Here is a 23781-nt window from a genome sequence, read left to right as displayed (position 1 = left end):
CAGCAGCGAAGCTTGAGCAAAATCCGCGAGGCCACGGGGTCGAATCCCGATGGGACCACGGATTTTTATGTAGCAATCACCCCTCAATGAAGTGGAGATTCGCCAGAAACCGAACGCTTTTCGGATTGCACATTAACTTGCAGGTCGCATCATTCCGATTGGATAACTAGCTAGGGAGATTGAAGTAGCTGAAGTAACGTTTAATTGATAGACTTGCTCTGGGACATTGAGCCACACGAACCTATTACGAGGCGTGTTTTTTAAGTAAGGTCCGTTGTGGTATAGACACTAGTAGTTCGCGCGCATACCGCAACGAGCACGTGCGTCATGTACCGGCATGCCTCGGGAACAACTGTGCTCTGTGACTGTACCTAACTTGTACGGTTCTGTTCTGTGCTTTCAAAATCTTTAAGACTATCAACTCGCCCGCCGCGTGTGAGGTTCGCTCAGTGATACGGTTTTTGTAAGTAGGGAACCTGTCTGCTGCAGAAACTCATCGACATCGAAGTGTACGGTGATACTGTTATGACTGAAAGCAAAGTGCGTAAGTGGCCTGACAACGTCCATGATGAAGACCGCTCCGGTCGCCCTTCTTTGATTGCAGACGATTTGGTGGCTTCAGTTGAAGCGAGGATTCGTGAGAACAGGCGCTTCACAATAACAGGTCTCTCTAACGAATTTCCTGCCGTGTCGAAATCAGTGGCTTACAAGATTGTTTCTGGACACCTAAAGTTTAAGAAACTGTGCTCCCATTCGGTCCCGAAACTCCTAATAGAGGACCACAAAAACCAAAGATTTGAGTGTGCGACGAAGTTCTTGGCTCTTTATCACGAAGAAGGTGATGACTTCTAGAGTCAGGTCGTAACTAAAGAGGAAACATGAGTTTCGTATATCACGCCCGAAACGAAGCAACAGAGCATGGAATGGAGACACGCACACTCGCCTGTGAAGATGAAGGCCAAACAGACTCTGTCCCAAAGCAAAATCATGGCGTCGGTGTTTTGGGATGGGCGTGGTGTTCTGTTGGTCGAAATAATGCAACAAGGAAGCGCTATCAATGCAGAAGCATACTGCCAGGCCCTGAGAAAGCTACGCAGAGCGATTCAAAACAAAAGACGCGGCATGGTGAGAAAGGGAATTGTCCTTCTCCATTAAATTGCAAGACCTCACACTGCAGCTCAGGCCCGCGATTTTTTGGACAGTTTTGGCTGGGAAGTTTTAGACCATCCACCCTACAGTCCTGATCTTGCGCCGAGCGATTACCATAAGTTCCCCCACCTCAAACAGCACTTCATTGGCATCCGTTACAATGATGACGACGACGTGAAAACGGCAGTGAACTCTTGGTTGTCGGAGCAGGCGGCAGGTTTTTATGAAGTGAGTATTTTAAAATTGGTTGAGAGGTATGATACGTGTTTGAACAAACTTGGGAACTATGTCGAAAAACAGAGTGAAGTATGTTGTTTCTGAAAATAAATGTACTTTTTTGAAATAACCTTTCGTTGTGTACTTATGTTCAAACGGGCCTTACTTAAAAAACACGCCTCGTATTACCAGAATCTAAACGTATATGCATACATTACTCTTCTACCTGTTATAAATTAAAGTCCCCCGCAGTCTTTTTCTGCTTGCACAGGAAGGCTAGTCTCAGGGACTGCTGTAGTGATGTTGATTCTCGCGACGGACTGGCGCGATCGCCCTGCCGACAAGTGAGCAGCCTTGGAGTGGCGGTGCCTTTGATGCGCGCCCGCATTGTTTGCGGGTTGCGACGTGACAATCTACTCCCGCCTTCAGGCGTTACTGACGTCAGGAAGTGGCGCGTGCTACTTAAATCGTTTATTTTATACGAAAGTGATAATATTCAGTTGCCTAACATTCTTCTCCTATTTTTGATCCCATCTCTAGGCAGTGTGCAGGGCTTGTAAACAAAATTACCGCTACGTCAGACAAGTGGTCTGGCCATAGATGGTTATTGCTACCCGTGCGAAGCCATGACTGGTCCCTAGTATCGCTGGGTTTTAGGCAGCCCGCAACACCTTCAAATACCACGTTAAATATTTTCATATTCCCTCGTTCACTACGTGCGAACAATTATCTTACAGAAAAAATGACAAGACAATTTATAGGAAGTTGAATGCTAAGTTTTGAACTGGGATACATTTAAGCTAGAAGCCACAGTTTTCGGGTTACTGAAGAAAAAGGCGGTTGAAGACCAAATTTATACGTTTTTCTTGAACAATTCTATAGCGAAAGCGGACCACAGTACAAAATTTAACTACATTCAATTTCGTAGAAAAAGGTGCAAATCATTTTTTCTGTGGTACTGGCGCATAGCAAGCGAGAGAATATGAAAATCTTACGTATGGTATTTAAAGGCAATACGGGTTGCATAAAACTCAGCTGTAGGAGTAACTGAATCACGCTGTATTTTAAAGTCATAGTTACACACTTCCTGCACATTATGAGTAGTTTCGACCTCCCAGGATCATCTTCATATCTAAAAACAAAAGAAACTAAATATGTAACATTTATTATTTTACAAAAGATAGAAAAGTGTTGAACGTAACTGTTGAAATTTTCCTGTGCAGTTGCGTCCGTGACCCATCATGTCTGTATCGAACCCCACATCAGAATATTGTCTTCTGCAAATGTGACCCAATTTTTATAGGTAAATGTGGACGGGGGGGAGAGGAGGATAAAGGGGGAAGAGGGTGGAGAAAAAGTGAAGCGAGGGTTGCTAGGAGAGGGAAAGAAGGCAGGGAGACGGGGTGTAAGAGTAATGTCATGTGTATAAAAGATGCTCATTCTAAAAAATATAATACAAACTTTTTCAAAAAAGGAACCTCGCGCGAACGTTATAAAAATTAAAACTATGAAAAAAACTATCTTTAAGATAAAAAATGGTGTCATTGGCCGGGAGGCCCCTTGCAGGCCAGGTCTTATTGCATTCTACGCCACACTGGGCGACCTACGCGCCGGATGAGGATGAAATAATGATGAAGACAGCACAACGCCCAGTCCCTCGGAGGAGATATCCCCGACCCAGCCGGGAATCGAACCCGGGCCCGGAGGATGGCAATCCGTCAAGCTGACCACTTTTTTTAAATTTTGTTCGTTTTCGTTCATTGTATCTGCTAGGGGCGGACATCGTAAGACACCCGTTTCAGTTCGTCGTTGATCCATTAACTCATTTTTTTTATTACAGAGGGCAGCTAACCCTCTGACCGAAAACGCTGAATTACCGTGCTGGCGTCACTCAGCTATCGGGGAGGACTCTTCAAGACATTAATGTCGTAGAACAATGGACGTGTGAACTGTACAAAATGAAAACAGTAAAATTATACAAATGGAATTATGTGAAGTAATTAAAATTGAATGAAGTGTCTTAAAATATTAAAAGTATGGAACACTGGTAGCATAAAAGCTGTAAAAGAATTAAAACAATAAAATTATAAAAGTAAAACTGTGTGAAGCGATTAAAATTACAGCGAATAGAATGTGACAGTTAAATTTAATTGAATTTGCTTCTGCTTGGTGATTGTGTAAGTCGGCCAGATTTTACAAACTACATGGAAAACAGTCTGCACGTCGTACTGCTGCTAGGGCTGTGTGTGTGAACCGATGCGCCACCATTCTCTCTTCTCGGTGAATGGGACTGTATATGGGCGCTGTGTCGATGTGGACGACTGGAAGAGGCCTTCCAGTTTCCAAAAATAAAAGATGCACTATTACAAAACCGTTCTGCTGAGTTTTTCCAGACACTTGTAAACGGTGTGTAAAAATCTCTGTTTCTTCATGTAGCACTGACAAAAGCGTACCACTCATTCCAGAAGAGTGCTTCGATCTCAGACGTTCAGAAAACGGTGTTTTATTATCGTGCGTTGAGACGTGATCTTTGAAATGTATTTCAAACGCCCCGCCTGTTTGGCATAGATAAGCTTTTGGACAATCTCCACACGTTTGTGAAGTAGTAGGCAGTACTTGTTTAGCCTTATATTGTGTTTTGATATGCAAATGATCCAGGGAAATCTAAAATAGACATACCGCTAAAATTTTCTACTCGTGGGGACACTGCTGCCCATCGGCTAGCAGGCTTATCAGCGCTCTCTCTGTGCACCCATAGGAGCGTATATGTGCGCTGGACAGAGCGATGAGTCGCCACGCCAATTACCGGCTTCCTTTGTCTTCTTGTACTTCCGCTGGAAGAGCAGATGTAGACTCGAATTAAATATGTGAACATATTTATGGTTGTGACTTTTCATGCTTTCCCGACGGATCTGTTGCAAATACGCTTCTCGGGTTTGCCGCCGGATCGTATTGTGTAAATCGTACAATATTTCCTCGATGCAACTGCTCGACATCATCAGGTGGTGGAAGCTGCTGAGGAATTTATTGTGCTCTGTCCAAGACGAGCTTGGCCTCAGAAAACGTGGCGTGTACAAAATCCCATGCCAATGTGGAAAATCTTATATCGGACAGACATGCCGAACCGTCCAAGAACGTTGCGTCGAACAGCATCGTCATACACGCCTGGGGCAACCTGATAAATCAGCGGTAGCGGAACATTGCCTGGACACGGGACATCGTATGTTTTACGAACAGACGGAAATTTTATCCCCAGCGTCATCTTTCTGGGACTGTGTTATTAAGGAGGCCATACATATTCGCACGGCGGACAATCTAATCAACAGGGATGCAGGTTTTCAACTGAGCGCCGCCTGGAATCCAGCACTGGCTGCCATTAAATCAAAAACAGGGAAAACAAGAACTTCCGTTTCCTCAAGTGACTCAACGCGTAGCTGAGATTTAGTTCAAACTTTATCCGCAGGAACGTCCGGCAGCACAGTTATTGCCCATAGCGCACGCGTGGATGCCCTTTCTGCAGCTCCCAGTAGGGGGCACCAGGAGCGCCGCTTTCTCCAACTATGAGCGTCTTCTCGCGCACGCGTATTGCCTGCTCCCGTCATGATAAATTCCGACGCCGCCGCGCGATTATCAGTCGCGCCTTGCAGCAGTGACAGCAGCAGCTACCACCACCTGATGATGTCGAGCAGTTGCATCGAGGAAATATTGTACGATTTACACAATACGATCCGGCGGCAAACCCGAGAAGCGTATTTGCATATTTATGGTTATTTGGAATTAGACGGTTTTATAGATTCCCGAAATTTACCCTGAGCTACTTCAGCGCTATATAATAATCACTCATACATAAATTGTTCATCTCATGTTATCAGACTACACTATAATGTAAAACCATGTTGCTTGGTGCAGTGAGCTCCTGTGTTCTTCCTGCGCCCCTGATGTCAGTGAGTGGTCCCCCCCTTCCACATCCCCCCTCCTCCCACCTCCCCCCCCTCCTCCCACGTTATGCTGATAGAAACTATCAATCTCATTACGATTTAGGGTCGAAAATGGCTACAACAGCTTTTAGAGGTTTTAAAAAGTACATCCTGAATCCAGAGCTCTATAGCACTGTCTGAAGAAAGTATTTTGCTTTTAGATAATATTATTGAGTTCAGTTTCTCACTGTTCAACATCAGGGAGTAATTGTGACTCAGATTTTTGACATGTGTATGTGAAAGTACAGCCAGCAGCGGAATCAGGGTGCTGACATTAGATATGAACGTGTGTATTACGTACATTTCAGTGTAATTATGTGAACCGTGTACTTTTGTTACATTATATCACGTACTTTATGCGCATATTATTTCTTCTAAAATGCTCTGCATATTTGTTTCTTATTTATGGATCATTTATGAGAGTTATTCGGAAAGTAAAGAATGTTTTGTTTTGAAACGTGACCGCGTACCCCGACCACGGCCACCGACCGACGGCTAACCATGGTACTCATCCGCTTGAGTTCGGCGGCCACTACGATCCAATACGGTTGCTCACTGCTTAGCTGTGCGACTTTCAAATCTGTGACAAAACTGACGATCCCACCAAGAGTGAGATGCACAGTGTTATCCGCTTTTTAAACGCGCAAAAAGTGCGACCCATCGAAATTTATAGACGGGTAATTGAGACCGCGGCAATATGATGAACGAAGCGTCAGTTCGGAACTGAGGTATCGTTTTTAATTGCGGAAAGATGAATGTGCACAACGAAGATCGCTCGGGCCTGCCCTCAGTGGTGACTGACGGACTCAAAACAAGGATTGAAACAAAAATCCACGAAAATAGGCGTTTCATAGTTAGTAGACTGCACTCATTCTTTCCAAAAATTTCAACAACTGCGTTGTAAGAGATTGTTAGTGCCAGTTTGCGCTACAAAAAAATGTGTGCCAGGTGGGTTCCTGGAATTTTGTCAGACGTACACAAAAATGCCAAACTGCTCTGAAATTTCTCAGTCATTGTGAAAAGGATGGTGATGAATTATTGAATGACTTTGCCACTGGTTATGAGTCTTGAATATCACATTTCACATAAGAAACAAAGCTACAGTCAATGGAATGGCATCATTCGCAATCCCCAGCTAAACCAAAAGAAGCAAAATAAATTTTGAACACCAGAAGGATTATACCAATGGTGTTTTGGGATCGTAACGATGTCCTGCTCATCCACTACATGCCTAAAGGTGAGACCATAAATGCAGTGGCCTACTGTCAGGTGCTTCAACGGCTTCGCTGTGCCATTAAAAACAAGCGGCGAAGAATGCTAACCAGTGGAGTCATCCTATTTCACGATAATGCACGTGCGCATGCAACGGGAATGACACAGACCTTGCTTCAGCGGTTTCAGTTGGAAATTCTTCAACATCCGAAATACAGTCCGAACTTTGCACCAAGTGATTATCACTTATTCTCCAAACTGAAAGATTTTTGGGTGGAAAACGCTACGGAACTGATGATGAACTTAAAAGAAGCCGTTAATCAGTGCTTCAACAACTTGGCGACAATTGAGTATGCAGAAGATACACAAAAGCTAAGACGGTACAACAAGTGCCTGAATTTGAAAGGTGACCAAGCAGAAAAATAGCATGGGTATCAGAATGTAGGTAAAATGCAGTCTCATTTCTTATCAAATAAAAATCTCTGTAGAAAAAAAGTTTCTTTACTTCCATCGTGTATTTGTACTTCATACCAAAAAGCTGTATTATTTTAATTTGGACTGCAAATAAATAGAAATACAACTGAAAACGTAGCGTTCTCTCTGGCTTATTTACATCTCAATGTCATGTCATGTTTGTAAGTAGGCTTTCAAGAGCTCCACAACAAAGTGAAATGAACGGTTCGCGTGTTTGCGTGAGTCATCGATATAATTCGCTGCAAAACTCTTATCTGATCAAACTAACGGCGGGACGTTGTTTTCGCCAAGCCCCTTCTTTCTATCTTTGTTCCGCAGAACAAAGGGGGTCCTCTTGGTGCTGAACGCCGTACTGAGGCGATAAAAAGCACGTGGAATCACAATAACAATAATTCACTTTTCTTTTCAGACTCTCGGGAGAGATATGTGTGTGTAATGGGCAAGCACGGGCTAAAAGATTCACTCAGGTTCAAGGGCCGTGATAAGAAACACGTATACGCACATCCAAATTCCATTCCATTTCACTGTTCAACCTGGCCCTCATATGCAAATGTACACACGAAATGAAAGAGAAAAGCCCAAAGCATTTCATTTATCACATCAGTCGCACAGCTTTCTCTTCGCCGTTACTGGCCAGTCAAATTCCGTAGTAGCCAAGAAAGCAAACCGCTGGAAATTCCAACATACAGTTTCTTTCCAGAGTCACTAAATATGAACACATTTGTTACTAACACACTACCAGTTTGAAATTAAAATAATAATAATAATAATCATAGTAATCAATAAAAGCAAAACGAGGATAAAGGAACGTAGTCGAATTAAATCGAGTGATGCTGCGGGAATTAGATTGGGAAATGAGACACTTAAAGTAGTAAAGGAGTTTTGCTATTTGGGGAGCAAAATAACTGATGATGATCGAAGTAGAAAGGATATAAAATGTAGACTGGCGTTTCTGCAGAAGAGAAATTTGTTAACATCGAGTATAGATTTAAGTGTCAGGAAGTCATTTCTGAAATTATTTGTATGGAGTGTAGCCTTGTATGGAAGTGACACGTGGACGATAAATAGTTTAGATAAGAAGAGAATAGAAGCTTTCGAAATGTGGTGCTACAGAAGAATGCTGAAGATTATACGGGTAGATCACGTAACTAATGAGGAGGTATTGAATATAATTGGAGATAACAGAAATTTGTGGCACAACTTGACTAGAAGAAGCGATCGGTTGGTAGGGCATATTCTGAGGCATGAAGGGATCACCAACTTAGTATTGGAGGGCAGCGTGGGGGGTAGAAATCGTAGAGGGAGACCAAGAGATGAATACACTAAACAGATTCAGAGGGATGTAGGTTGTTGTAGGTACTGGGAGATGAAGAAGCTTGCACAGGAAAGAATAACATGGAGAGCTGCATCAAACCAGTCTCTGGACTGAAGACCACAACAACAGCAACAACAACAACAACCAAAGTTATCAGTTTTGAACAGGACCAGAGTATTCAGTGCCTAAGGGGGGGGGGGGGGGGGGGGCTGAATGTATTTTGCAGTGACTATATTTCTTTATTGGTATTGGCAGTTGCATTGCCTAGTCAGTTCGTATGAAGTTTTTCTAACAATAACGCAGAGTAAGCACACCACTTGCAGTTACAACACTCTACACGATAATTCGAGTCTTGTATCAATTTCAAACACGCATTCACTCAATAATTAATTTAAAGAAAGTTACATACCTATTATGTGCACAATTCCAAAAGATAAAATAATTAATGAACGTTACACGGTTTCTGGGCCGATATAAATAAGTGAGTCAAATCCGCTGGCATTTGGCGACGTCAGGACAGCATGCATCAGGCAAAAATCGGCATCTGTTTCCCAAAAATGCTTCCGTAATTCAAGTATTTTGGTCGTAGAAGACGTGCTATTCACATGTGTTATAAGTAAACGATATGTTTCTGTACTTGTGATTGTCACCTAAGCAGACATGTCTTCAAACCAAGAAATCTTTGGACCATATTGCAAGTTCGGGGCTGCAATTTTATTTTCTGATTGTGATTCAGCTGTTGAAAGCTGCATTCGTCTTCTTAACGTTTTTAACTGAAATGGGAAGAACTTCAGTTTGTTTTTTACTTTATTTCCTACTTTTTAGTTGTTTCCTGCCCAGTTCTTTCGAAGCAACCTCTTGTTGTGAAGATAGGGCTCGTCCGACTGCCTCTGGTATGTATACGGTTGAGAGAAAGATGTAGCTTTCAAATTCAAAATGGTTCAAATGGCTCGGGGCACTATAGGATTTAACTTCTGAGGTCATCAGTTCCCTGGAACTTAGAACGACTTAAACCTAACTAACCTAAGGATATCACACACATCCATGCCCGAGGCAGGATTCGAACCTGCGACCGTAGCGGTCTCGCGGTTCCAGACTGTACCGCCTAGAACCGCTCGGCCACCCTGGCCGGCGACGTAGCTTTGTACAGATTGTCTAATGACTTCGTTTTATGTGTGCCGGGATTGTATGCTTTTGAGTTTGAGTGGTTATCGTAAATTGATCATCAGCTGGTGATTCAGTGTGGGTCATGTTGTAAGAAGCCTGTTTGTATGTTGGCAGCGCTATAGACTGTGTTAATATCGCTGACAGCGCTCTGCGCCCTCGGCAAGAGACTCTGTGGTTGGACGGACTAGCAGTTAGCGAGTGGATAGGGAAGTGTATGGACATGATATTCTTAGTCGAAACTCAGTGTCGGTAGGACATGCACTGTAAAGTGAGATGAAATGATGTTTTTGTGACAAAATACGCAAGGAAATGAATGAGGATAGATGTATGATTGATACATCTACATCTACGTGATTACTCTGTTGTTCACAATAAAGTGCTTGGCAGAGGGTTCAATGAACCTCCTTCAAGATGTCCATTTCGAACTTCTGCAAAATTTTGACAGTCTTGGGGATTTTGCGTTCTTTTAAATTTGGCATGCTTTTTTCGCTGCTTCTGCAACATCCGTCTGACCAGTTTTATGTACCAAGGGGCATCAGTACCATCACTTATTAATTTATGTGGTATATATCTCTCAATTACTGTCGATACTATCTCTTTGAAATCAGTCTACAACTTTTCTACGCTTACATGATGAGTGAAGATTGTCTCTTAAAAAGGCGTTAAGAGCAATTTTATCAGCTTTTTTAAAAAGATAAACTTTGCGTTTCTTTTTAATGGTTGTATGTGTTACGGTATTCAGCCTAGCAGTAACTGCTTTGTTGTCGCTAAGATACTCACTATTTGTCCAGAATTATTTGTCACTAAGAGGTCACGTATGCTTTCGCTGCGAATTACTCTTCGAGTGAGCTCATGAACTAATTGTTCAGACTAATTTCAGATGGCGTTTTATGCCTGCCGCCAGCTTTAAACGTATAATTTTTCCAGCATATCGAGGGTAGACAGAAGTCACCAACAACTACAATTGTATGAGTGGGGTACCTATTTGAAATGAGACTCAGTTTTCTTTGAACTGTTCAGCAAGTATATCTTCTGAGTCGGGGGCTCAGTAAAACGATCCAGTTAATAGTTTAGTCCGATTGTCAGGTATAGCCTCTTCCCATACTATTTCACAGGAACTATCTACTTCAATTTCACTACAAGGTAAACTACTTCTGGCAGCAATAAATACTCCACCACCAACTGTATTTAATCTATCCTTTCTGAACACTATTAGATCGTTTGAAAAAAATTCGGCTGAACTTATTTCCGGATTTAGCCAGCTTTCCGTACCTATTTGAGCTTCCGAGCTTGGAGCTCTGGTTGTTTCCCAAAACAGCTACGACAATTTACAGCTACAATACCGATAGTTTCTACAATTACCTTACTGTGTTTTACCTGCGCCCTTTTAGACGGACGCCCTTTCTGTGGTTTCCTGAGACCCTCTAACCTAAGAAGCCGCCTAGTCCCTTCCACACAGCCCCCGCTATTCGTGTAGCCGCCTACTCCTGACCTATTAAGCGGAACCCGAAAACCCATCACCCAATGGCGCAAGTCAAGGAATCTGCAGCCTACACGGTCACAGAACCGCCAGAGCCTCTGATTCAGATCTTCCACTCGGCTCTGTACCAAAGGACCACAGTCGGTTCTATAGACGATGCTGCAGATGGTGAGCTCCGCCTTAATCTCGGAAGCAAGACTGGCAGTCTTTACCATTTCCACTAGCCGCCCTAAACCAAAGAGAATCCCCTCTAATCCAAAGTGAAACACGTCATTGGTACCAACACGAGTCACCACCTGCGGTTGGCTGCATCCTAAACTCTTCATGGCATCCGGAAGCCCCTTTTCCGCATCCGGAATGACTCCCCCCAGAATGCGCACAGAGTGCACACTGGCTTCCTTCCTCTCCTTGGCAGCCGTGTTCCGAAGGGCCCCCATTACGCGCCTAACGGTGGAGCTCCCACCTACCATCAAATCCTTCCTCTGTGAATGCCCAGACCTTGCGGTCTGAGGAGCTTCCTCTGTAACAGGGTGGACGACTCCATCTGGCTTAGTGACATCGTCAGCCACAGATTACGCCTGGAACCCGTTCATCAAACGAACTGGGGAGGCCCTACAATCGGCCCATCAGAAATTTTTCGCTACCTGTCAGACTTTGGACTAATCTCCCACTCAACTACTGAGGGGTTAACCTCAGTGCAGGTAGTAGCCAGGGTGGCCGTAGTGGTCCGATCAGGGGACACATGGAACGTACTCGACGTCCCTTGCATCGCCGCATCTGACCCTCCACAGTGACGACCCTTGGCAGCAGCCTCAAACTGTGTGACGGAAGCCAACGCAGCCTGGAGCTGTAAGCGAAGGGTCGCCAACAAGCTCGCAACTGTATACAGCAACCAAAGTTCCTATCCATTACTGCAGTCGCTCCTGTTTGAGCTTGTAAAAATATGTAACAAACGAACTGTGTACTGGGGGCAATAGGTGCAGGAATTGGAAGTGCTCTCTCACTGACGGTCTAAGCGACACTGAGCTACACTCAAAACAAACAAAAGCCTGTACGATACGAGGGTCGATATGAAGGTCGATAAGAACGGCGCTACTGTACGCTACACCGTTATTAAAATAAAAATAAAAGTTTGTGCCTAGTAAGCACTCTTTTCTTTCTTTCTGGAGGCCATTGTCCCGCTGCAACGCGGGGATGGCCAGGTTTCTATTGATTTGGCAGTGTTAGTGGCAGAGGGTGGCCGGATGGCCTTCCTGCCACCACCACGAACCCTTCAGGACGGAATTTGTGTACCCAGCTGTCTGCGTCTAGTGTAAGCCATGGCATAGCGCAAACGTTTACAAATCCCTGCGAGTCGTGTAACTGAGGCGGATCCTGGGGACCAGCCCGGTATTGACCTAGCGGGATGTGGAAAACCGTCTAAAAACGACATCCAGGTTGGCCGGCGTGCCGTCCCTCGTCGTTAATCTGCCGGGTGGATTCGATCTGGGACCGGCGCGCCCACCCAAGTTCAGGAACCAGCGCTCTTGGCTACCCTGGCATGTTACCTAGTAAGCACTCTAACATGCAAGAAATTACAAAAATAATCTAGTAACTATACATGCTTGGGCAGTGGAATTATTGGCAACTATGTAATAATGAATAAAGTAAAATTTTGTAAATGCATTGTTTGCTGTTCAACAAAATGTTTCTTGCTAACCAGTAGTTAGAGTTTATAGTAGTTAAAATCTTTTTATTTAGCTGGCTGTTGTTGCTACTTGCTGTAATTGTTGTAATTCGTGTTATGAAAGTTTTTTATGAGGTAAGTGACCTATGAAAAAGAATGGCATTTCCACTATCGGGATTCATGACAATGAGTGTAGGCAATTAATAGAGTTGAAGGTAGTTTCATATTCCTTTAATTCCATATTTTTTGGATTTGCGTTATTGTTAGGATTTCTTGCAATTCAAGCTTATTCTTTTGTGTTAATTATTGGAAGTGATTTTGCACTGTATAGCAATCAGATTGCGTTGGGCTTGTATATTGTGGCCGGCCGGAGCGGCCGTGCGGTTGTAGACGCTACAGTCTGGAGCCGAGCGGCCGCTATTGTCGCAGGTTCGAATCCTGCCTCGGGGATGGATGTGTGTGATGTCCTTAGGTTAGTTAGGTTTAATTACTTCTAAGTTCTAGGCGACAGATGACCTCAGAAGTTAAGTCGCATAGTGCTCAGAGCCATTTTTGTATATTGTGGGTAATAAAGAAAAGCAAATTTTGAGTTATCTTTGTCAGAGAAAATACTGTAGGTCAGTGTTTAATAAAAAAATAATTGAAGAGCTAGGTTAAATTTGTATACCACGAAATGAAGTGTATACCGTCCTTTGCTGAAATTCTCCTGGCCGTGATTGTGTGTGCAATTGAAAATAAAGTCGTTGTGTCAGTGACTCGTTCACCGGTGCACTAAGTGGTTTAAATGTGGGGAAAATGGGTTTTCCTAAACTTTATTCGCGCGTGTGTCGCTGGTATGTGGTTTGTTGTTTTAGGCAGCAAGTGTTGGTTCCGTTAGCGCCTTTTGCGTATTTCTTCCGTGCTTCTGTCTGATGGTACAGTACACTACCCTCGCAAGTGATCAACTTGTTCACACCAAGCGAGGTGGCGCAGTGGTTAGTGCACTGGACTCGCATTCGGAAGGATGACGGTTCAAACCAGCGTCCGGCCATCCAAATTTAGGTTTACCGTTATTTCCCTAAATCGCTTTAGGCAAATGCCGGGATGGTTCCCTTTAAAGGGCACGGCCGACTTCCTTCCCCATCCTTCCCTAACCGATGACTCGCTGTTTGGTCCCCTCCCCCAAATCAACCAACCAACCAACTTGTTCACATAAAGCACACATTTTGATTGTCATTAATATACGACCAGTGCCCGAAAACCTTTCGCATTAATGTAAGACTCGACATTAAAAAAAAATGCGGTTCCCGCTCGCTGAGTAATCCCAATCTAGCTGGCGATATTGCTACCTTGATAATTGCGCCTGAGGGGTTACAAAATCATCGTCTCCATTATTCTTTCCCATGTATCATTTGTATGTTAGCTCTAAGCTCAGTTGAGCAAAAACTGCGTTCTAAAGTGAATCATACTGAAATCCATGTACTGGATGTATTCTGCTGGTAAACCAAATTTCACAATAAGCCAGTCATCAGTTTCCGATATCTTCCGAAGAACTTCCACGTTCAGTATGTGTTCAGCAGGCAATTACCTTTGCTGCCGTCGAATGACTTAGCCTCAATACTGTCCTGCGGAGTGTTGTCGCGCCGACCGCCGCTGCGCCGCTACGACGCAAACAAGGCACGTACTCGCACGACGACCGCACGTAGACCACCAGGCCTATTTCCAAGCATGCCACACCAAACCTTAATGAGCCGTCTCCTTGTAACGATCGATATGACGTACCCAGTTGGGATTTTATGAGGCGCAGAAATGCACATTATGACAGTTCATTACATCATATACTGCCCAGCAACATTATGACCACCTGTCAGAAGCCTGAATAATCACCTTTCGCAAACGTGCAGGAAGAGAGTCAGTGAGGTTCTGGGTGGAACCATGACGATTTTGGTGCCATGAACACCTGCCCTATGTTTCTCAGTTGAGGACCCCATGACACGAAAAGCCCGATCGAGGTTGTCGCACAGATTCTCGACTACGCTCAAATCCGGGGAGTTTGGTGATCGGGGGAGTACGGTAAACTCATACAGGTGCTCTTCGAATCAAGTACGCAGTGTGTCATGTTGCGTTGTCCTGCTGGTAGATGCAGTCGTGTCGAGGAAAAACAAACTGCGTTAGGGGTGGACATGGTTCCCAAGGATAGAGGCATAATACTTGTGTTGATCCATTGTGCCTTCTGAAATGGTGAGATCATCCTGGGAATGCCACGAAAACATTCCCCAGACCATAAAGCTCCTTGTGGCAAGGTGTTCTCTTTCAGATGTTTCACGCCGTGCACGCCAACGGCTGTCTGTCTAATGGATCATAAAACTTGATTCATCCGAAAAGGCCGCCTGTCGCCACTCACGGGGCGTGCAGTTCCGGTATTGGCGTGCAAATTTCAGCCTTATTCGTCGATGAACAGCACTCGACATCGACGCATGAACTGGTTGCCTCCTGCGGAGGCCCCTACACAGCGATGTTCGCTGAACGCTCTTTGAGAAGAGACTGTCGGTAGTCCCTTGGTTCATTTCCTCAATAGTTGCACGTCTATTCGCCCGTACACATATCTGCAGCCGTCATTCGTCAGCCGTATTTTATCAGACGTCATTCATCCCTGTCATCTATGGCCCGTGGTGCACCACACTTGCCTGGGCGCCAGTTTTGGATGGCGTCATTTTGCCATGAACGGTATACGAGGGTCACTCCAGAAGAAATGCACACTATTTTTTTTTAAATCCATCTTTTATTCTACATATCTGAAAGTTTTAAGGTGTGCAGATACATCCTTTAGGAACAATATTTTCATTTCTCCACATAATTTCCATCCCTCTCAACTGCCTTACGCCCGCACGGTAAAATTCTGGACCAACCTGTTGGAGCCACTGTTTGGCAGCGAGCACAAGGGAGTCACCATCTTCAAACCTTGTTCCACGAAGAGAGTCTTTCAGTTTCCCAAAGAGATGATAGTCACATGGAGCCAGGTCAGGACTGTAAGGCAGCTGTTTCAGTGTTGTCCATCCGAGTTTTGTGATCGCTTCCATGGTTTTTTGACTGACATGTGGCCGTGCATTGTCGTGCAACAGCAAAACATCCTGCTTTTGCCGATGTGGTCGAATACGACTCAGTCGAACTTGAAGTTTCATCAGTGTCGTCACATATGCATCAGAATTTATGGCATGATGTCCACAAGCAAGAGTCCTTCGGAATCGAAAAACACTGAAGCCATAACTTTTCCAGCAGAAGGTGTGGTTTTGAATTTTTTTCTTGGGTGAATTTGCATGATGCCACTCCATTGATTGCCTCCTCGTCTCTGGTGAAAAATGATGGAGCCATGTTTCATCACCTGTCACAATTCCTCCACGAAATTCATCTCCACCATTCTCGTACCGTTCCATAAGTTCGCTGCATACCGTTTTTCTTGTTTCTTTGTGAGCCACTGTCAACATCCTTGTAACCCACCTGGCACAAACCATTTTTATCGCCAACACTTTCAGTATTCTGCAAACACTTCCTTACCCTATCCCAACGTAGCGTGACAATTCGTTCACTGTGATGTGTCTGTCAGCAGTCACCAATTCCTCAACTCTCTGCACACTGTCTGGAGTGTTTGCAGTACGAGGCCTGCCCTGCGGGGACAATCCTCAATATTGCCGGGCCCGTTTTCATCACCTAATCTGCTTGCCCACCGACTAACTGTACTGCGATCGACAGCAGCATCTCCATACACCTTTTTCAACATCTTGTGGATGTTTTCCACCCTCTCGTTTTCACAGCACAGGAACTCTATGACAGCTCGTTGCTTCTGACGAACGTCAAGTGTAACAGCCATCTTGAAGACATGCTGTGACGGCGCCACTCACGGGAACAGGTTGAACTAAGTTTGAAAACAAGCGGGAAGGATGTATCTACACACTGTAAAACTTTCACATATGCAGAATGAAAACTATATTTTTACAAAAATTGTGTGCATTTCTTTTGGAGTGACCCTCGTACTTTAATCAGGGCGGCAAGTGAACAGTTTACAAAATTAGCTGTTTTGGAAATGCTTCCACCCTTGTCCCGGAAGCCACTGATCATGCCATTCTGGACGTCAAATAAATAGCTCCGTTTCCGCATTATGACAACGACTGCACTGTTTTCCATCCCTTCTTCACCCCCCCCCCCCCCGACACGCTTTATACACTGTTACTGGCTCTGAGCACTATGGGACTTAACTTCTAAGGTCATCAGTCCCCTAGAACGTAGAACTACTTAAACCTCACTAACCTAAGGACATCACACACAACCATGCCCGAGGCAGGATTCGAACCTGCGACTGTAGCGGTCGCGCGGTTCCAGACTGTAGCACCTTGAACCGCTCGGCCAGCCCGGCCGGCATATACTGCTACTGCCGCCACTTGCTGTCTGTGATTGGTTACTGCACGCTGCCGTCGAACGTAGGCGGTGGTCGCATTAATATGAATGGACGAATGAACTGCGTAATTTCTGACCACTGATTCATCAGAGAACATGACATTTTGTAAGGTGTCCAGAATGAAGCTGTTCACTGACCATTCGCAGAAAGTAACACTCCGATTGAAACAGTTCTCATTTAACTCTTGTGCCAATGACAAGCGCGACGGGTGGAATTTGTGGCCGTGTACTACTCACCACGTACAAGTAAAGCGGATACCAGTGACTGCTAAAATAATATTTCCACTTCTCACTGGTATCCTCAAACCACTGGTCTCTCCCCGTTCAGCGTGTAAGAACGTGATGACTGACAGCCTTCGACTAGCAACATCTCTTGACACAAGTCACGGTTGTTTCTTTGGCATCGTACAGGCATTCGCTGAGCATCAGCAACACGCCAAGTATTCGTCAGATGTGTAGGCCATGTTTATTCCACGAGAAGTACGTGGAAGACCGAACCTCGTTTGCCTGTGCATTCCTAGCTACCCCGTTACGACAGTGCAAGGACACGTCGTACAATCTAACCAGTCACAACTAGAAACAGTGACATCAGCAGCTTTGCATCTCGTGAGCACGTCGTTTAAAAGGGGCACTGAGTTGTGCGTTCAGGAAAATGGACACTCGTTTCAACAACTCACTTAAAGAAACGCTCCGCCACCAGAACATCCGCCTGAACGGAGCCATTTATGTACAGAAAGTTGCATTCACCCCTTTTCTTTGAAAGTTTCTAGCTCTCTAACTAAAATTGATAGAAACTTGATAGATAAATTGATAGAAACTTCATTTATACTTATTTGTAAGACGTTGGTTTAAATACGTCAGCTATATTACAGAAAAAACAATTTTATGTTTAAAAAATTATAAGTTTTTCTAACTCCGTGGGAATTACTAAATAAATTATGTTCATAAATATACAAATAGAATAACGTTTGTTACATTTACTTATACAAATAAACATTCCTTTCAAAAAAATGGCTCTGAGCACTATGGGACTTTACTTCTAAGGTCATCAGTCCCCTAGAACTTAGAACTAATAAAATTATAAACACCCGATCAGTTGCAATGGATAAAGAAATTCTTTACTTAGTTTTCGACAAATATAAATTTGTCTTCTTCTTCAGAAGGTACCAATTTTACATTAGTAAGGACTAATGTACCATCGCCGTTTTTACAATTGTCGGCATAGATCCATGTGTCAAAAATAAAATATAGCCCTAGAATTAGGGTTTGTCACGTAAATATAAAATAGCTCATCGATCTTGCAGAGCTCACAACCGACTTGTCGGCTGTTTATAATTTTATTATGTGAAACCGTTCTGCAGGTATGTTTAAAATATTGAACTTAGAACTACTTAAACCTAACTAACCTAAGGACATCATCACACAAATCCATACCCGAGGCAGAATTCGAACCTGCGACCGTAGCGGTCGCGCGGTTACAGACCATTCATTTCACTTACTGTTTCTTATTTCAGAGTAAAATTTAGCCGTTTGTTGCACAATTGTTTTTATTTCACTTTACCGATTTCAACAGTTTAATCTGTCATCTGCAGAAACCTACAAAATTAGGAACAGAGATCATTAGATCTTGACCATACATTTACGTTCAGTGTAAGAACTATATTGCAAAAACTTACTTGTTATCGGTTTAGCAGGTGTGAATATGTTCTTCACAGAAGCATAATGTCATGACAGATTCACAACCTTATATCCTGTATGTGATCAATATAAACACAAATTGACAGACTGATAATTTACAGTGAATGAATCACATTTATTTACATGGTGAAGCTGAGCAAGCAACAAGGAACGTATTGAAATCTATATTAAAAGGGTAGCTAACATGTAAGGATATTAAATAAGTTATGTATATAGTACAGTACATTTGAAAACCATCTCTCATAGCTCCATGTAAGCTGCTACTGGCATTAATATCTGAAAGAAATGAGCCAATTTTCATAGTTTTGTAAGAAATGATATACATCAAAATATTGTCTCTTTTTTTCGATACAAGTTGAATACGCCTGCCTGTTTGGTACACTTCTGTTCATACCACACATGTAGATGTTGCCCTCAACGAGACATGTAGAATAGCATGAGGGTGCTTGAGGGCAACGCCTACCAACGATCTCTACAGTCTTGGGGGGGCGGGGGGGGGGGGGGGATAGTCGCACCAGATAAAAGACGGGAAGTTGACGCGAACACAGAGAGAAGCAAAGTGGAAGTAAACGCCATTCACCCGTTGCATGGACCCCATCCTCCCCTTAGCAGGATGAAATCTACAAAGAACGTTCTTAAAACTTCAATCAGTGTCACTGTATCATCATCAATGGCACGACAAAACCAGTGGACAACCGGAAATGCAGATATCGCATCATGCGTCCTACCTTCGGAGGTTTCCCCCTCAGGCGAAAATCTGCAATGGAAAACGTGGAATTCCCTCAACAGACTAAATACTAGGGTGGGCAGAACAAAGAATAATGTGGCCAAATGTCACGGTCTTGGGCACCTATCATCTTTATACGAAAGTGGAGCCGAACAAACCACCAAACACCTGTACAATTGTCCTCGGCGCCAAGTTTCCTGCGCGTTGGAGGACCTCTTGCGGACCAGAGATTGCTAATTTGTAGTGTAATTATATTTAGTGTTTGTAATCTGTATACTTATAACTATTATTATATTTCTGTAATTGCCTCATATTGTATCTATATTTGCTTTGCATGTATTAATATTACCTATTTCGTCCGTTTTTTCTCTTTTTTTTATATGTTGTATACAATTGCTAATTGATCATTCAAAAACCTTTCGAATTTAGGTAGGAATGTTTATATATTTCAAAGCCCTCTAAAAGGCTCAGTTTGCAGCCCTTGTCAACTATATGCAAAATTTCCTCGTTAAACAGGATAGAGGAGGAAGAGTGCGTTTCTCGATTTTGAGATGGTCTACAAAAGCTGACTGACTTATATGAATTTCCACCGTCTTTGTTGAGCAAGAGATTGCGAAAATGGGTCTTAAATGCCCTGCCTGCGTGTCCTATATAAAAACTCAGTCATATATTAAGACGAATATTTTTACGTTACAGGAAAAAATACTGTATCTGAAATACTTTGTATGCCTCGTCTTCTGCTCTAACTTGCTGACCAATGAACTTTGACGGTGAAATGGCTTAGCTATGGCTGAGTTTCTACACCTGATGAACCTGAAACAGTGAACTCACATGGAAACGTGTTTTTAAATTTGCTCCTCGTATAGTCTGTACCCGATGTATTTCGATGACTGTAAGTCGAAATATATAGGGTGAACCAAAATATTGGACTCGGACGCCAGAGCGTGATTTCTCACCTACTAACAGTACAAAAACGTCCCTTACAAAATTTCATGCCTTGGATATTCTCAGCAGAAAATGTACTTCAGAGGAAGGCACTTTGACAATGTGCGTCAAGTATCTTGATTTAATGCTGTGTACTGTGCTGCCGATTTAGAGCAGCGGGTACAGTGTTGCGTTCGAAAACTCGAGAATGAGCGTTCGATTCCACATCTAGATGTAATTTTTTTTTAATTTTCTAAAAAGTTGTCACTAGTGGTTGCGCTCGCATATCAATAGTTTTTTGATCTGATGGGTGATGGTGACTAAGTAAATAGTCTATACTAATATTATAAATGCGAAATTAACGCTACGTTTTCACAACCGCTGAACCTATTTTGATTTTTTTAAGTTTGGTTTACGTGACTGGGACGCGCACGACGCTTGAGCGGAAGTTAGCGACTCGGAGTATTTACAGGTTATTCCGTGACAATGTTCAGCGACTCGGAGTATTTACAGGTTATTCCGTGACAATGTTCACTCGTGTGCGCGTTTTTTGAAATTTTAAAGAGAACTGCTAATCGCCTGCCGAAGATGGTCAGTATTACGGCGTAATATTGTTGATACACAATGACAGAATCTGAAGGTAAGCCCCAGAACCGTATTTAAAACTATTACGTCCGGATATCTTTAGGAAACGTATTATTCGCACTGTCACGGAATAATCTGTAAACACTTCTAGCCACCGACCGCCGCGTAAGCGACGTCGCACCCCAGTCACGAAAACCATACTTTAAACAGTCAATAACACTCAAAATATAATAGAAATACCAAAATAAAAAAATAAAAGATGGAAAGGTGGTATTAAATTTTTTTTTTAACTTGTTGCATGTTCACTGATGCAAAGAGAGGTATACCATTCCTTGCTTCCCCTCGTAGGAGTCGATTTTTTCTCATAGTTATCCTGTGTTCTTCCTCAGGATTGGAGCTACCTCCTACCAAATTTCATCAAGTCGGTTCAACGTAGCAGACAGATTACTTTCGCATTTATAATATTTAGTTTAGACTATGTGACACGGTATCTGGTTCTTAATCGGTGTACAGCAAGTAAAGCACCTTCAGATTTTATCATTGTGTATCCACAATATTATATTGTTGTTATTGTGCTCTTCAGTCCTGAGACTGGTTTGATGCAGCTCTTCATGCTACTCTATCCTGTGCAAGCTTCTTCATCTCCCAGTACTTATTGCAACCTACATCCTTCTGAATCTGCTTAGGGTAATCATCTCTTGGTCTCCCTCTACGATTTTTACCCTCCACGCTGCCCTCCAATGCTAAATTTGTGATCCCTTGATGCCTCAGAAAATGTCCTACCAACCGGTCCCTTCTTCTTCTCAAGTTGTGCCACAAACTCCTCTTCTCCCCAATTCTATTCAATACCTCCTCATTAGTTATGTGATCTACCCATTTAATCTTCAGTATTCTTCTGTAGCCCCACATTTCGAAAGCTTCTATTCTCTTCTTGTCCAAACTATTTATCGTCCATCTTTCACTTCCATACATGGCTACACACCATACAAATACTTTCAGAAACGACTTCCTGACACTAAAATCTATACTCGATGTTAACAATTTTCTCTTCTTCAGAAACGCTTTCCTTGCCATTGCCAGTCTACATTTTGTATCCTCTCTACTTCGATCATCATCAGTTATTTTTCTCCCGAAATAGCAGAACTCCTTTACTACTTTAAGTGTCTCATTTCCTAATCTAATTACCTCAGCATCACCCGACTTAATTCGACTACATTCCATTATGATTGATGTTCATCTTATATCCTCCTTTCAATACACTGTCCATTCCGTTCAACTTTATTATATTATTATATTATTTAATGCTAATACAGAAATGAGAGCACAATCGTTTTTATTATTCCACTACCAGAGACGAATTTTGCCTTTAAATGTTTAATCTGTTCTCTTCTATGCGCAACACATCTTCATGCTTTCTGGTACACTGTCAGCATTTCTTCCCTGCCCTTCAGCTACACCCATCCCACCAAAGTAAAAAGAAATCAACTTCGTCCGTCTGCTTCCTCGTCTACCTCTTCGTCTATGAAGCTCCCATGTAACGACGCAAATCACACAACCACACAGTCTAAGTGTATGCTTGGTTTTAGCGGTCACTTCGCTTCATGAATGCTTCCGGCTTATGTACCCAATAATCGCTACGTTCACCGTTAAGGTAAACTACCGTCGTAAGATAAGTTTCGTTCAAGAAACATTGTATACGAGAGCTTTATTGGGCAGACAGAATTAAGAAATTAAAAAAAATAAGACCTAGACACGGAATCGAACTCTTCTACTCGAGTATTCTAACGCAAAACTCTACCCACTGCTCCTTTTTTTCAGACGGTACTACACTTGTAGATGGTACTGACAAAGATACGTGACGTACATGTGATTCCAGTGTTGTCAATTTGCCTTTCTTTAAGATTCATTTTCTACAGAAAGTATGCACATGGTGAAATTTTGTTGCAGACGTTTTTGTGCTGTTAGATACAAGGAATCGTGCTGTGGCGTTATAATGTGCGGATTTTGTTTCAGCTTGTATCTGCCTTACTTGCTACGATTTCTGTTCATCATGACTGCATGTAACTGTTTTTATTTTAAGTTTCTGGTAGTGACAAATTCTTATACGACACCTCATTGCTTCTTTTTTTCAGATAAATGAACGTGGAGACAGCGGGATTTAATATATTGGTCCGCATTACACGCACAAGCAATGCAGAACTGAGGAATTTCAGGAACGCCTTCCAAAAAGACAGGTAGGCAACTCGCACAACAATCGTGCTCGCGGCACCAGGCCCATCCAGTCGCTTGTGTCCATCGCTCTTTTACCAAACCGACTACTAACGTATTCGAAACGTGGAGCAGTAAATCGCAAAAATGAGGAACAAAGAACAATATGTGAGCTCTCGCGTTAGTGTTCTTTATGTGTAGTACTTCGATGTCAGAAAACATAAAACTGGCTTTTTACAGGTAGGAGCGTGGAATGCTGGATCGCGGTATCGTATAGGCAGATTAGAAATCTTGACGAGAGAAATGGGGGTGATAAGGTTAGATACGGTAGGAATTAGTAAATGTGGTGGCAGTACAGGCTTACTGGTCAGGAGAGTACTGTGTTGTCAACATGAAATCGAACCGGGATAGTACAGGAATTTATCAAATAACAAAAAAGCAGATAGGAATGCGAGTCAGCTGCTATGAACAGTATAGTGAACGAGTTATCATACGTAGCATAGTTAGTGCTTTATCACAGGCAAGAGGCAATGCTATGAGCCAGCACAGTAG

Source organism: Schistocerca nitens, chromosome 9 (genome assembly GCF_023898315.1).
Source record: "Schistocerca nitens isolate TAMUIC-IGC-003100 chromosome 9, iqSchNite1.1, whole genome shotgun sequence".
NCBI classification, from domain to species: Eukaryota; Metazoa; Arthropoda; class Insecta; order Orthoptera; family Acrididae; genus Schistocerca; species Schistocerca nitens.
This window is presented reverse-complemented; position numbering follows the sequence as displayed.